Source organism: Arvicola amphibius, chromosome 5 (genome assembly GCF_903992535.2).
Source record: "Arvicola amphibius chromosome 5, mArvAmp1.2, whole genome shotgun sequence".
NCBI classification, from domain to species: domain Eukaryota; kingdom Metazoa; phylum Chordata; class Mammalia; order Rodentia; family Cricetidae; genus Arvicola; species Arvicola amphibius.
Genome location: NC_052051.1, coordinates 159,998,935 through 160,015,318, shown reverse-complemented (window position 1 = coordinate 160,015,318; position 16,384 = coordinate 159,998,935). Strand labels below are relative to the sequence as shown.

The following is a 16,384-nucleotide window of genomic DNA, read 5'->3' as shown; positions in this document are numbered from 1 at the left end:
AACTCAGCATTAAAAAGAAAAATATTTCTAATATTAAATTAATTAGCATCAAACTAAAAGTACAGTCATTGAAGATAGATGTGGAGCCTAGAACTGTCTTCTGCTTTGTTTCACTTGAAGAGTTCATATCGGATATTTAATTTCTTTTGTTAAGTGATGAAATGATCAAAGAATCAATGCCAAGCATGCCTTTGATATTTAAATAAGACATATAGTGGAATTTTAAGTATTTTTAACACTATACAATGTTAACAGCACAAATTATACACTCACAGTTAGATTTTATATACACAATGTAAATTAGGATTAACTAAATAAGCCATTTCTAGTCATGTTGAAATGTCACATTGAAGTACTTCTGTATCATAGATGCCACTTGCTCTTGTAATTAGTCACCCTTCTAGGGAGGTTAAAAGTAATCTGTATGTGTAAGAATATTCTAGACCACTAGAACATGGTAAACCAAAATTGGTAAATGAAATATACATAAAGTAGATACTGGTATTCTAACATCACTTCAGATTTCTAGATACCACCTGTTAGGATAAATTAGTTTAATAATCTTTATTTCATAAATGTTTTCCTGTTTCTCATGAAGGAAATCCCAGAGAATAAGTGGCTTTCTGAGAATTAAGGAACCATGACATCATCCTCTAATCTATAGTGACAGAAATGTGGCAAGGGTTTTAAACCAGTACCTTTTGTGGTTAAAATGAGAATAGCCTATATAGGAGCATGTGTTTGAATACGTGGTACCCAGTTGGTGGGACAGTTTGAGAAGGATTAAAAGGTGGGACTTGTTGGAGAAGGCATGTCACTAAGAGAAGACTTTGAGGTTTCAAAAGCCCATACCATTACCAGTTAGCTGTTGGAGGGGCAGAGCTGTTCATTGGTCCCGGCCGCCAACCCACGAAATAATCACACCGAAGTTGTATTAATTAAACCACTGCTTGGCCCATTAGCTCTAGCTTCTTATTGGCTAACTCTCACATATGAATTTAACCCATTTATAGTAATCTGTATATCGCCACTTGGCTGTGGCTTACCAGCTAAAGTTCCAGTGTGTCTCCAGAGGGGCTCCGTGGTGTCTTTCTGACTCCACCTTCCTTCTCCCAGCATTCCATTCAGTTTTCCCCACCTACCTAAGTTCTGCCCTATCAACAGGCCAAGACAGTTTCTTTATTCACCAATGGTACTCATAGCATACAGAAGGAAATCCCACATCAGTTAAAGCGCTCTCTCTCTCTCTCTCTCTCTCTCTCTCTCTCTCTCTCTCTCTGTCTTTCTCTCTCTCTCTCTGTCTTTCTCTCTCTCTCTCTGTCTTTCTTTCTTTCTCTCTCTCTCTCTCTCTCTCTTTCTCTCCCCTTTTCCTCCTCCTTCTTCTTCCTCCCTCCCTCTTTCTCTTTCTGCCTGATGGTTGTTGTATCCACATATAAGCTCTCAGCTATGGCTCCAGTGCCATGCCTGTCTGCCTGCTGCCCTGCTCCCCACAGTGATGGTTATGGAATAACCCTTTGGAACCAAGAGCACCAAATTAAATGCTTTTTTATAGGCTACCTTGGTCATAGTATTTTGTCATGGCAATAGAAAAGTAACTAAAATAATAACTGAAGCAAAATAAATGGCAAATGTTTTTGATTGGTAGTCACTGAGAAAAATTTTAAGTCTGAATGTATCTTCCTCCCGAACATCTCCTACTCTTATATATTTGCTTCAAATTTTACAAGCATTACTTAAGTGCATCATAAGTCAGAATGTCCAGAACTGCACGAGCCTCACTCACTTTTTAGTGACAAACTTGTAGAAAATAATTCACGATACTAGTAACATACATCTTATAACTAGGCCTAAGTTCCTAATAGCCCATTCAGCTATAATTTCATTTACTGACTAGGCCATTGATGAAACAGGTGCCAATGTAATCCAGTCCCCCGTCAATAGTGCCACCAGCAGTGTAGCTAGGTACCAAATATTCAATGTGAGCCTTTTGGTTTGATACTTCATATTCAAACTGCAAGATCTTCCCCCCTCCAAGAATGGAAAATTTGACTTTGGGGACTTTATAACACTTTATTTTTTAAAATGATACATATGTTAATGTGGGTACTTCTGAACACTTTCTTTTTCTGTGATGTCAGTCAGCCCTTCTGATGTTGGCTAGGAAACATTTTCCTTCACAAGCTTTGCTTTAAATCTTTTTATTGAAAGCTAAGAACATGTCTATGTGCTATTAATTCGAATGTTTGCAAGGTCTAGACCCACTAATGAGGGTTCTGGAGTCTCCAAATACAATTGAAATTTGAAGATTTTTTTCTTGACGCTGATAGCTTATTTTGGTACTATTTTTGTATTACATTATTTTTAAGAACACAACACTTATTGTGTGTGCATTGCTATTTGTTTGTAAAAAACATATTTATCTAGGAAATAAGTAATTTGAAGTTTTAACGAATGAGTTTTTAGATTAGTAAGTACTTTTAAAATGTAACTAGTAAAATTGGATTATGTGAACACCCATTTCAGCAATTTGTGAATGGATTAATGAATTCGAAGCTGAATGAACTGTTAGAAGGCTAAACCTGGTGGTTTTTTAAAGAATCTAATGAGACTCTTTAATTTATCAGATTTATATGGTATTATAAATGAATACCATAACACTAAAAATAAAAGTAAACAGAGGGTGGAATTGATTAGTCTCATGCTCAAGTCAGTAGTAAATGTTAAGAATTAAGAACAATGATTTGAACTAGCTAAGTCTGCTCTGACCCAGACATCTGGGTGCAAAATTTAGGAATTTGTGGGTTTTCGCAGATATATGTAAATGTTCTAATTGTACTCAGTGAGTTATATAAAAATTCCCTCGGGGAATTGCCCAAAAATGATCCCATCTCTTCTTCTGATTTTTTTCTCTCACTCCTTCCCTTATAGCATTAGTTTCAGAGACTATAAGATCTGTCTGACTAGGACACTATGGAAGTCTATTTAAAGATAAATGAACTTCCTAGCATACTTCGTGTTGGAGAAGTACTCTTCTCAAGAACCAAAGAGCCATAGCTTTCAAATGTCATCACTAAGGAAAACATAGCCCATGGGCAGGTCCTATTACCCAAATTTTTCCCTGCAAGGGGACTACAAACTCTTTCTTAAAGATTGGTGAAGCTATTTTTCTTTTGCTAAAGGCTGTTAGCTAAATATAGATGCCACTCCAAGTCCCAGCTGAATCTGGCATGATCTGCATGATATATGTCATGAAAGATTCTGTCAAGTCTGTTTATTTGAAGATTAATTATAATTTATCTTTAAAACATTTATGCAATGAATCCCACTTGTCTACATTAAAATATTATTTCTTACTTTGTTCCTAGTAGATCACCTGGATTCACAGCACACTCTAAATTCATGTTCATTCATAAATAAAATTGTTTTGTTTCTCATTCACCTTTGGAGAAGTTTTCTGGGCAGGGACATTTTGTTTCTAATTACATTTCCCCAGAACATTGCTTCTGTTATTGCTGTTTGACCAGGTGTGACTTTGTGCAATGGTGTTCCTACTGTGTTTATCCTCAAGGACACAAGAGGAAATATCCAATGTCCCGCTTTCTTAATTGAAGATAAACAATATTCTATCTTCAGGTTTCAATAAGACACATAATAGGTTACCGTACTATGTGTGTATTTTTCAGTGTAGTATAAAAAGTCACAGAAACGTGAGATAATGTAAATAGCCAGCACGTGCTAGTGTAAAGAGTATGCTTCTGTTGTATAGTGATATTTTATTTATGTTTTAGTAAATAAAGCTTGTCTGAATATCAGAAGGGCAAAGATAAACCACTACAGATCAGGCATTGGTGGTATACACCTCTAATCCCAATATTTGCCAGAAAAGCAGATGTATCTTTGTGAGTTCAAGGCTACCCTGGACTTCACAAGATCAATGCAGAAACAAATCTGGGAAGTGGTGCCTCACACCTTTAATCCCAGTAACAGGGAGTCATACACCTTTAATCCCAACACTAGAAGGAATATAAAATGGGAGGTGAGAGAGATTTAGTCTGCTTAGTCTGCTTAGTCTGCTTAGTCTGCTGAGTCTCAGGATGCCCAGCCTTGGTAAAGGTAAGACTTCTTTAGTGGTTTAACTGCTTTGCTTTTCTGGTTTTCAGGTTAAACCTTGATATCTGTCTCTGGGTTTTTGTTACCCATGCTACACTACTGCTTCCTTGGTGGATTTTGGAAGTTAAGCCTTCATTGACCAACAATGGGGAAAGAAGAGCTTTAATTGCTAACTACTGCTCTGATCCAACTGTCTTAGGTCCTTGAGGTCTGTTGTTCAAGACAAAGAAGACAGATCAATATAAGAAGAAGAAAATAAAAGGGAATCGTAAGTGGAAAATAACAATATGCTTAGGAATGTTCTCTAGATTCCTAAGTAGTTGGTCAAGGGAGTAGGTTGTGCCATGTGCTAAGCATCTAGTGCAATGGTTCTCAACCTTCCTAGCACTGTTACCCTTTAATTCGGCTCCTCACGATTTGGTGACTCCCAACCATAAAATTAGTGAACTGGTGTTTTGCAATGGCTCAATGTCAAGTGCAGCTATCCTCGGGATGTTTCTGTCATGAACTGGGATTGTTCTTTGCCCGGATCCTACTCCCAAAGTAATGGGTGTCTGGGTCCCTTTCAAATGGCTGTAGCACAGTACCAGAGGGTAGGTGACAATAATCAGACATTTATTTGAGTGTTGTTTTTCACACCTTTAATGCTTTCACTCAGGAGGTTAAGGCAAGAAGGTTGGTACAAATTTGAGGCCGGCTTGGACTACATACCAAGTTGGACTACAAAGTAAGAACAGGTCTACTCACCACCAAAAGAACAGGCAGCAGAAAAGCTTCTCATTGTATCACCCAATTGTGGACAGTGGAAGCTGAGAATGAGAGAGAAGTAAAGGAGCTATACCATCCCTCTATAAGGAGCCTGCTCTCATAGCAAGTAAGGCACTACCTTAATAAGGCATTTATCTGTTGATAACAGTAGAGTCCTGGTAGCCCAATTAAAGCTCTAACATTAACACTGCTTCACTGGGGATTGGATACAATTAAACCACTCAATCTGCTCATCTCTTTTTAGTGTAGAACTGACTTTCAGTGGGCAGCAGCATCCCACCTCTAGATTCTCACACCAGCTGTGACTGTGTTAGTTCCCCTGGGACTGTGTGTGTGGAAGCAGTCTCAGATGATTCCACTAACCAATGCAAAGGCCCCTTAAAAATGGGGACAATAGTAGGTGAAGGACTCACCCACACAGGACCTGAGCATGAAGGTAGTATAGTAACCAGATGAGCTCGCAGCACCGAGTGCTGGAATGAAACAGAGATCAGGAACCACTTGTGAACCTTCACTTGCTTCACATATCAGTCCAGTGAAGATAAATATCTAAAAGGAGGAAATCAGAGCTCCATGACTTTACTGACACCTGCTTCTGGAGTGAGCAACAAAACTTTTACTTTGGGCAGAATGAGGAGCTGTGGCTAAGAACAGGAACTCAGAAGTCTGGGTGCTGGCTTTGGCAGCCCAGTACATATATTTATTAGCTAAGATGTTTTGAATAAATTAATTAAACTCATCATGCTTCACTTTTTTTATTTGTAAAGTGTGGATAAAATAAAACTGCTGCGAGGAGCAAATTAGTAACTTTGCTTATATGCTTAGGCCAACAAGCAGCACACAGAGAAGCATGACCTGTTGCATCAAAGATAGATCAACACAAAACCATGGTACCCAAGATTCAAACAATGTGGTGTTTTAGTCAGCGCTGTACTACTATGACAAATACCAAGAAGAAAAACTTAGAAAGTAAACCAGGTTTTATTTTAGTTTCCAGTCAATGATCAAGTTGTCTCATTACTTTGAGGTCTGTAGGGAGGAATCCTATGGGAAAACAACTCATGGGAGAAGAAAACCACCCACCTCCTATATAGAACAAGGTAGCCAGACTCTCATCATCCAATTCAAGGGTACACTTCTGTGACCAAAAGACCTTTCTCTCACTGTGCGCCATCTCTTACACATTCCACCACCTCACAGTGGCACCATCAAGGGAACAAACCTTTTGGACATTCAATACGTACATTAAAGCAATACCATTAAATAATACCTAAATATAAATGCAATGTATATGTTGTTTGTCAGGATATAACATGCACATTCTGGGTTAAATGTCTAACACACGAATTCTATCTAATTTTAAGCAACTATAAGAACAAACATTTCTTGATGCTTCTAAAGTGTAGAACAAACACATAAAAAGAGCAATATTATTGTTCAAGCCCTGTAGTTTTATACTCTAGACACAGATATGACAGCTTGATATGACATGATGTTATCATCTATAAAGTTCACACTCAAGAATTATGCAGCTAAGTTACAAAGGAAATTGCAAACAAACCCTATAATGTTTTAAGTGGTTTATGATTTGTGTTGGGCTGAACTCAGAAATATCCTGGCTGTAAATGACAGTTGGACATGCCAGTTAGAATTTAATTACCCATCAAATTTCTAATCTTTTAAAAAGCTAGTGATTGTTGGTTGCATGATTATATATCAAAAGTTATGCCTTGCATTTTTGGAGTCAGAAAAAGAAAACAGTACTCAATATAAAAACAAAATGAATTGTTTTCAAAAACTATCTGAGATTTGGCATGTATGCCTATGTTAAGTACATATGTAAAACTGCCTACACAATGACATATTTATTAACTGATTTGCAAGTAGTAGATCAATAACAATTGTTTTGCTTCCCTTCACAAATGTTCAGACATATATTTATCCTTAAACACACATACAAATGAGTGAAGACTTAGTGTTAATTTTTCAAACTAACACATAAAAAGTGAAGACATTAATATCAAAACAATTATATTTTGTGAGCCTGCATTTTTTTCTGCATCTGTAAACCTGTCTTTTATGCAATCCAAGAATGGGGAACTTCTGTATATCATGACCCTTGAGCATCTCTAATGGGTAGCCACTGGAAATACCTTTGCTAATGGCCTTTTCTCTTAGTACCTGTTCATTCTTGCATTCATGCACAGCGTTATCATTTAGCTTTTCCATCATTTTGCTCACTGTCACTATGACTAAAACCATTCTTAATCTCTATTAGCCCAACTAGAAGCATTGATATTTCACATTTATACCTGTTCATGGGAAAAATCAGTTCCTATGATTTAATAAAGCAAAATGTCATTACCATTTTGAAACATTATGGCATCATGACTACTTTTGAGTTCCAACAAAAATGGAATGTGCTAAATGCATTCTGAAAATAAATCATAGTGAGGTCAATATATGATGTGGGATTCCCCTCTGTATGCAGTGATTACCATTGATTAATTAAAAAAACTGCTTTGGGCCTTTAGCAGGGCAGAAGAGTGCTAGGTGGGGATGGGTGGAACTAAACTGAATGCTGGGAGAAAGAAGGTAGAGTCAGGAAAAGCCATGTAGCCCTGCCAGAGACAGATGCTGGAGGGAAACTTGCCGGTAAGCCACAGTCACATGGAGATACACAGATTAATAGAAATGGGTTAAATTAAGATTTAAGAGCTAGCCAATAAGAAGCTAGAGCTAATAGGCCAGGCAGTGATTTAATTAATACAGTTTCAATGTGGTTATTTTGAGTTTGGACAGCCTAGAATGAACAAGCAGTTTCGTACAACAAATGTATACTGCTAAATATTTATTTTACATTTTACAAATGTTGAAAAATAAAAAATTTCTAATTTCTTTTAAAATTTAAAAAACATTTCTCAATTGGGTCAATAATTTTTAGGATTTTTTAATCACTTCAGTGTAAATAATAACTTTAAGGTGCAAACTGGGCTTTGAGGATCTATCTCTGAGAATGGAGATTCATTCTTACTCTTCATGTTATGATCTTTTAAACAGTCCTCCAACAAAACCATTATACTGCCATTGAATATTTGTCAAGAATCAAATTAGTATGCTTGAAATTCACATACAATATTCATTTAGATAATTAAATTGAAATACTCAAAACTGTAATTTCCATTAGGAATCAAATACTGCCAATCTTATACAAAGAGTTAATTTCTAAAAATAGCAATTATGTTTATGTGTTTGGAAAAGACATTAATTATTAATCTATACACAGTTTCAAGCATGGCTCTAAGGAATAACCACATGCTGTTAATAATTCCTGACAGCTTTTAGGATGAAATTTTTTTGTAGGACCAAAAACAGTAAAAATGGTTGCTCTGGAGTCCAAGGAATTAGGAAGGTTTGATTTTCAGTCCATGAGCCCATGCATGTATTTTAAGGGGGATAGCTAAGTACACAGATCTGAATTTGAATTTTTCCTGTCTGAATTCCAAGGAACAAGAAAGGTTTAAATGTTTTAATAAAAACTGAAGGTGACAACATGGCTCAGTGAGCAAAGATGCTTGTCACCAAGTTTGATGGCCTGTGTTTCAATCCAATTACATGGTCAAAAGAGGGTTGTTTTCTTTCAGTTGGTCTCTGACCTCCGTACAACACTCTCTCTCTCTCTCTCTCTCTCTCTCTCTCTCTCTCTCTCTCTCTCTCTCTCTCACACACACACACACACACACACACACACACACACACTCACACACACACACACTCATGCCTACATGCATACTTTCATACTCACACATACACCCTTACACTCACACCTACACACACTTACATACTCACACATACACCCACACTTACAGACACACTCACATACACACAAGGAGAATAAACAAATAGATAAATATAATAAAAATATTTTAAAAAGTCAAAACTCACTCTGGGAGCAAAGATTCAACAAAAAGCAATTCCTAAGTTCAACTGCTTTCTTTCTGGTTTCCAGATTTCTTTCATGTGTGATATTAACATGACATTATTATTTAATCTAATTTTAAAACATGAAAAGCTTAAACTGACTTCAAGCAAACGGTCCGTTACTTTTTGCTTTGGGGAAAATGTACACATCTCTACATGGGACTTTCAAAAGAAACCATCTGGCTACTTGTGCTTTTCACATGCGTTATCACACTGAAAGGAAAAAGATCTTTGATGTGGGAAGGGGCAACTGTGGGGTGAAGAAGCCATGACACAATAGGCAGAGACTGAGTACTCAATACACTTGTGGTGTTGGTAATTATGCCTTACATCTGGGTAACCAGCTATTATCCAGAATCTTTAAACTGATATTACATTGAGGTGGAAATTATATCTGATCTGTTTCAGGGGAAACTATTTTAACTTATGAGTAAAATCAGCAGCACTCGGGAATTTTAGTGGAGTGGTTCTAGCATTTAAAAGAAATGTCATGAACATTTTATTTTCCATGCATGTAATATATTCCACTGCTGAAGCTCATCAAAGTGTGTCATGGAAACAGACTTGTCTGTGAAGACCAGCTTATAACACTTAGTCCAAACCCATGGAAGTGAGAAAGAATAAAAATCTACATGAATAAAAATGACCTAGAGGCCTTAGAATACAAATCAACTCCTAAAAGTAGATAAATAAATCAAGAAACTAAAAATAAAATAAGTAAGTAAAATTAATTTACCTTCCTTTGGAGCTGGAATGAGTGGCCAAGTGTTTGTCTTGCAAGCATGAGAACCTGAATTAGACAGGCACACATTTGCATGTATGTGCGTACATGAACATGAGTATACACATACACACAAAATCTCCTTCCATACTATCCTACTTTCATACTTTCAAGAGCACAGGGAGTCAGGTTAAGAAACTTTGCCACGCATGAATGAGAGATCTTTTGATTGTTAGCGATCTATTCTTGCTATCTGCCAACCATTGAGTCTTGTTGATGAAACACACAAATACCATTTCTGTGGAGGGAGTGGATATGGTGGCATTATGGCTTACTGGTAAATACTCCTGTAATATAATTTAACACCCATCATTCTCTAATTCTACAAATAAGGCATTAGGCTCTATTTGTGTTTTAAAAGGCAAGGTAATAGAAGTTTTAAAAGAAAAACTTAATCTTTCTGACAGTTGTACACAAAAGCAAAAGTTCACAAAAATTTTTCCTGCAAACATTGCAGTTGGTTTTCAAAAGGTCCATTTTGTTGATTAACAATTTCTAAACCTCAGATGTGGACTATGGCATATGAAGAGAGTCTTGAAAGAAGCTATGAAGAAAATATAAAACTTAGATGGACTATACCCTCTCTATGATGGAAATACTAATATAGTAAATGTCATGCTCAACAAATGTTCCTGAGCATATCCTAAAAGGATACTTTGGCCGGGCGGTGGTGGCGCACGCCTTTAACCCCAGCACTCGGGAGGCAGAGGCAGGCGGATCTCTGTGAGTTCGAGGCCAGCCTGGTCTACAAGAGCTAGTTCCAGGACAGGCTCCAAAGCCACAGAGAAACCCTGTCTCGAAAAAACAAAAAACAACAACAAAAAAAAAAAACTAAAAGGATACTTTGCTCACGTTCAACATAAATGTAATAATATCTAAATAAATGTAATAATGTTTTAACTATAAAACAATTATTGTGAATGTGATATATGTACACCATCATTCAAAAAATAATTTTTCATATTTTTACTACCCCAAAATATGTTTATTATATACATATTTCATAAAGTTAATTAATTTTTTTTTGGTTTTTCAAGACAGGGTTTCTCTGTGGCTTTGGAGCCTGTCCTGAAACTAGCTCTTGATTTAATTGAAAATATTTTTAGTTTTCTTTTTGGCAAATATGAATATTCAGTAATTACTAATAAAAATATAATTTATTTGCATCAAGTATTATTTTAGAAAGAAAGGAATAGATAAGTAAATATATTTAATATACTTACAAACTTTCAATGGAGTTTGATTTCTTTCCATTTTATTGAAAATTACAACCAACGATTGATGTGAGATTTCCCTCTGAATGCTGTGATTTTCACTAATGAATAAAGCAGTTACTACATCACTTAATTGTAGTAGTTTTAAGTTATTAAAGTTTGAGACAGTAATGTACAAGGTTCAAAGACACAAAAGGATGTTGGGCCAATGTAGACAAAGAGCATAAAGGCCGGGAGAGTTGAGTAGACGCTATGGGAATGGAGGTAAATGGTCAAAGACTTTGGCCAGCGAAAGAATCAAATAGAACAGAATTGGGGGGGTCTATGCCAAAGGGGCCCGAGGAGGAAGCTGATATTCTTTCTGTACTATATCCCTCTCTTCTTGTGTAGACCACATTGTGTCCATTTGGAACATTTGACTTATCATTCACTTCTAGAATTAGTGAATTCCAGAAGATGGTTTCACAAAAAAGTTAAATGAAAAATTCAAAGTAGGATTAATATTAACCCTTCTTAAACTCTCTGACTATATAAGGAATACTTCCAAACTCATGAGAAAAGCATTGCTCTGATACCAAACAAGCAAGCCACAAAGGAAGACAACAATAGGCCAGTGTCTCTACTGAAGATGGATAATGATGAAAAATTTCAATAAAATACTAGCAAATTTAATTTTGTAATATATATAGAACATAAAAGGATTGTATACCACAATCAAATGGCAGAAGAAAGAAAATAGATCCATATCTATCACCATGCACAAAACTCAAGCCCAAATGGATCAAAGACCTCAACATAAAGCCAGCCACACTGAACCTTATAGAAGAGAAAGTGGGAAGTACACTTGAATGCATTGTCACAGCAGACCACTTTTTAAATATAACCCCAGCAGCACAGACACAGAGAAACAATTAATAAATGGGACCTCCTAAAACTGAAAAGCTTCTGTAAAGCAAAGGACAGGGTCAACAAGGCAAAACGATGGCCTATAGAATGGGAAAAGATCTTCACTAACCCCATATCAGACAGAGGTCTGATCTCTAAAATATACAAAGAACTCAAGAAATTGGTCACCAAAATAAAAAATAATCCAATAAAAATTGTATTCAAGAATTTTTCAATGCATGAAAAAAATCAATATACCACATTATCTTAAAATATATAAAAGACCACATGAACATATCCATAGAAGTAGAAGAGGCATTTGATGTAAATTAGCATCTTACCATGCTTTACAAAAACCATTGTGTAGCACAAGTTCTAATTGGTCTTAATAATAAAAACTAGAAGTTAAATGTTGGAGTAAATGCTGAAAGATCTGAGAAGTAAAGGAGCCAGCCACTAGAGAAACCTCTACGTAATTCTCAGAACAAAGTGGGCAAGATCCTGTCTCCACAAATCCTCAAATTGAATGCCTTAAGCTCCTGTCTCCTCCTGCCTTATATTCCTCTCTCCTCCCAGCCATATCCCTTCCTGTCTCCACATTACTAGTGCTGGGATTAAAGGTGTGTGCCACCACTGCCTGGCTTCTATGGTTAACTAGTATGGCTAGTTACACACTCTGATTTTCAGGCAAGCTTTATTTGTTAAAGCACAAACAAAATATCACCACACCTCTCAGTAATAAAGGCCATATATGAACCTCTCAATAATAAAGGCAATATATGAAAAGACAGCTAACCTCAGACTAACAGTGAAGAGTTTAAAACTTTTCCTTTAAGATTGAGAACAAAACAAATATACCCACTCTCACCACTGTAACTAAAATAGTTCTAGAATCCCTCACCATAGTATATCGATAGATGTGAGAGATACAGACAGGAAAGGAAAAAGCAAATGTTTGCGTGTGACATTAGCACACATATAAAACCCTAAGGACTGTGCTTAACCACACACACAAATATATCTCATCTCTAGAATTAATAAATGTGTTTTTAAGTTGCAATGTACAAAATCAACTAGAAAAAGATCAGACATGTTTCTCTATATAACATGAAACTAAAGAAATTAAGAAAATAATCATAAGAGAAAAGGAAGAAATAAAGGTAGGAATAAGTGTAAGCAGAGTTGAAAGACTTATACACAGAAAAATATGAACATCCTACTTTTCTTCGAATACTGTCCTACCAAACTTGTTTGGAAGCCAGTTGTGGCTTTCTCATGGTTCAGACTGGACCAATTTAGCCATCCGATCATAATATTCTGTGTATATTATATTCTCCCACTATCAGGTATAAAGTTCTCTTTGTCCCTCCATGACCCATTTTTCCCTCATTGCTCAGCTCTAATTATCAACATTGCCTCCTATAGAACTTGGCTCAATCAAGGGGTCTCATTAAAGACAATTGGACAAGAACTACAGCAATCCCATCAACCAGGTGCCAACAGTTCCTTCCAGTCTTGTCTCTGAATTTTCGGAGTGACCTGTTGTCATTTATTTTATTGTCATTCTTTATATGTTAGCAAGTTCAGTTTAAATAATACTAGTCTATGCCTCATTTGGTTAACATCAAAAAGACTTCACATTTTCCCCCTTGGAACTTGAAACATTTTCTTGCTACTAAATAAAATATGAGGGATATTAAAGAGTAAAAAGAAATGCAGTCATTGGCTACAAGCACACACTTCATCCTGTCACCAGCCTCTGTAGTTGAGGTTCAAAATTAGTAATTTCAAACTGAAACGGTTTCTTACTGCTTTCAAAGCCTAAAGTATACATGAATACCAAAAGGCTTCAATGTTTTGAAAATAAATTCAATGACAAATAATTCATGTTTCTACCACCTTCATTTTTTATTTAAAATAAATCAAGACACACACCACACACACACACACACACACACACGTAAACTTGAGACCCCTTAAAAAAACTTATTTGGATATCATGCAATAATGTGTCCTGTAAAAGGAATGGATAGAAGCTAAGAGAAGAATATGTGGCAGTTTATAAAACATGTGTCAAAAATCACCTTTACCCTGACAGTTGAGATGATTTAAATCCATCTCACACCTTATACCTGTCTCTCTGCTTTAATCTCTACATTGATTTTTGACCAAATAACCTCAAGACTTGAGATAATAAAATCACACCATAGGACACACAAATCATCCTCCTTGCTTGCTGTCTGGTGGCTGCTTTAGATTTATTTTTACTTAGAATAATTGAAAAAGAATTAAGTCAAAGCATACAATCAATGGTTTTCATCTTCCATCAATTATAATTTTTCCTAATGGATATAAAATCCAGTTGTTATTCTTTTAATCTGTCAATTAGATGTCAAAAACTATTTTGCATCTGTTCAAGGCTTGTGGACACTAACAATACCTGCTATTACACTGTCACCTCCATCTGATGCCAGATTTTTTTACATTGTTGATGCTTTATCTCCAGAGAAACAATTTTGTGAAAAATATTCAACATATAAAGACATTTTCACTAATTTGTAAAAGTTAAACAACATCTCCTAAAACCTGTTCCCTTTGCTTGTCTATGACCTAAGAAGTTTATAAACATATTCTCAGGATTTACTACATAAGACTTTATTTCATACACTTTTGAAAGTGGCTCTGTGAAATTTCTGTATAGGATATTTACTTGTCCTTTTCATTGTTTTAAACAAAAAAATTAACATCCATTCTTACTATTTGTTTGGTCCCAATCCAAAATAACTTCCATGATGCAAGAGATTTTTAGGTAAGAAGCATTTCCTGTCTTTGCCTAAGGGAATACTCAACAGGTAAGACAAAGCATTATGTTAATATTTCTCCCCCACCCCCACACACCAAAATTTTTTCAACCAACCATTCTTTGATATTGTTTTCAGTCCAATGTTTCTCTGTTCCTCAGCTCATGAAAATCTACTGTTCTCCGGTAGCTGCCGTCCTCTCTACACACAGCTGCAGAGGCAGCAGGCACAGAGGCTACTGTTACACTGAATCTTCCCTAATTTAGTCCAATGCAGAAAGAAAGATTAGTTTCCAATATGAGTAGAAACTGTGAGGGCAGCCACAGGTTGAAAGAATTGCCTATAAATATTTAAGCACTGCTAATGCAAGCAAACTCACCGAAATTAAAGAAGAGGGTAAAAAGGGGGGGAGGGGGAAAAGAGGAGGAAGGAATTGAGGGAAAGAAGGAGGAAGGAGGAGGGGGGAAGGAGAGATGGGAAAGGAACAACAGAAGGGGAGGGGAGGGAGGGAATGGAAGGGAAGTTCTGATAGGTAGGGAAGGTTAATAGGTAAGAAGCCAGGGTAGATCTGAGGAAGGAAGAAAGGAAGAGACAGGTGGAAGAATGGAAGCAAGATGAGAAAAGGAAAACAAAAAGCAGTTGAGAAGGAAAGGATAGATGGAGAGAGGAGGGAATGGGGACAGAAAGAAGAAAAAGCAGGAGATCGAAGAAAGGAGGGAAGAAAGAAAGAAGTGCATAGAGGAAGGAAAGAAAGGAAGGTGGATGAGAAGGAGAAAAAGAAGAGAGGGATAATAAATTTTTTTTACTGGTAAAATAATACTTTGCTCTTGGGCAATGAGAGAGTTGCCTAGAGGCAGAAACAGAAAAGCCTGACTCCCTACTCCGGTAGTACAGACCTCTACAAACACCTTCGCATTGGCCTTTGCATTTTCACTTCTATAGACCTAGAAAACTTTTTCTTGCTCTCATAAGAAGAGATGCAACTTTTGATTACCCTGATGTTTACAACATTTTCAACTTCATTATGACAGAGGAGACAAATTCCGAATACAAAAAGTTTTGCAACCTCAGAGAACTGTCCACAGGGCCTGAAGATCATGTTTGTAAACCTCAAGGTCAGTTGTCTGTTACACCCTGTCAAGTATCTGAGAGCACAGTCCTCTCAAAACTTAGAAACCATTGCTACAGCATTCTATTACTTCTGGGAATCATGATATCCAGGCATTTCTCTCAAATCTACAGTGAGAAGTTAGACAAAGAAGATACAAGCTGATAATATCCTCTGCATTTGTGCGTGTGAGTCTGTGTGTTTTTGTGTGCACACATGTGTGTTCATAAATTTGCAAGTGTGAAAACAAAATAATGGAATGTTTGACTTGGGAAATGACTCAGCAAATAAAGTGCCTGCCACAGACAAGAGGATTCCCAGAACCCACAATAGACAGAGTATGCCTGTTACCCCAGCATGAGCTGAAATAGAGACTGATATATTCTAGGGCAGTCCACACACTCAGTCTAGACAAAACTGAGTTTTGAGTTCAATGACAGTGAAAGAACCCGTCTCAAAAAAAAAAAAAAAAAAAAAGGAAGGAAGGAAGGAAAGAAAGAACGAAGGAAGAGTGGAAGAAAGGAAAATAAATGGTAAAGAGCAAGAAGAAAGGCCAGATTTCAATTATTCGCCTTTACATTTGTATACCCAGGTGCGTGCGTGTGCGCGCACACACACACAAATTCTGTAAAAAAAAAAAAAAAAGTAAAATGAAACCTTTCTATTTGTAAGTCTATGATAGAAGAGTTAACCAGATAAATACAAAATCCTACAATTTAGTAATGCTCAACATACT

The 16,384-nt window shown here is 36.4% G+C and overlaps 1 protein-coding gene across 2 annotated transcripts in view; it reads right to left on the bottom strand.

The window, feature by feature from the left end:
* Window positions 1-16,384, bottom strand: part of Cd226 (CD226 molecule) — an 83,870-nt gene that overhangs the window by 14,796 nt on the left and 52,690 nt on the right. The window lies entirely within an intron of this gene.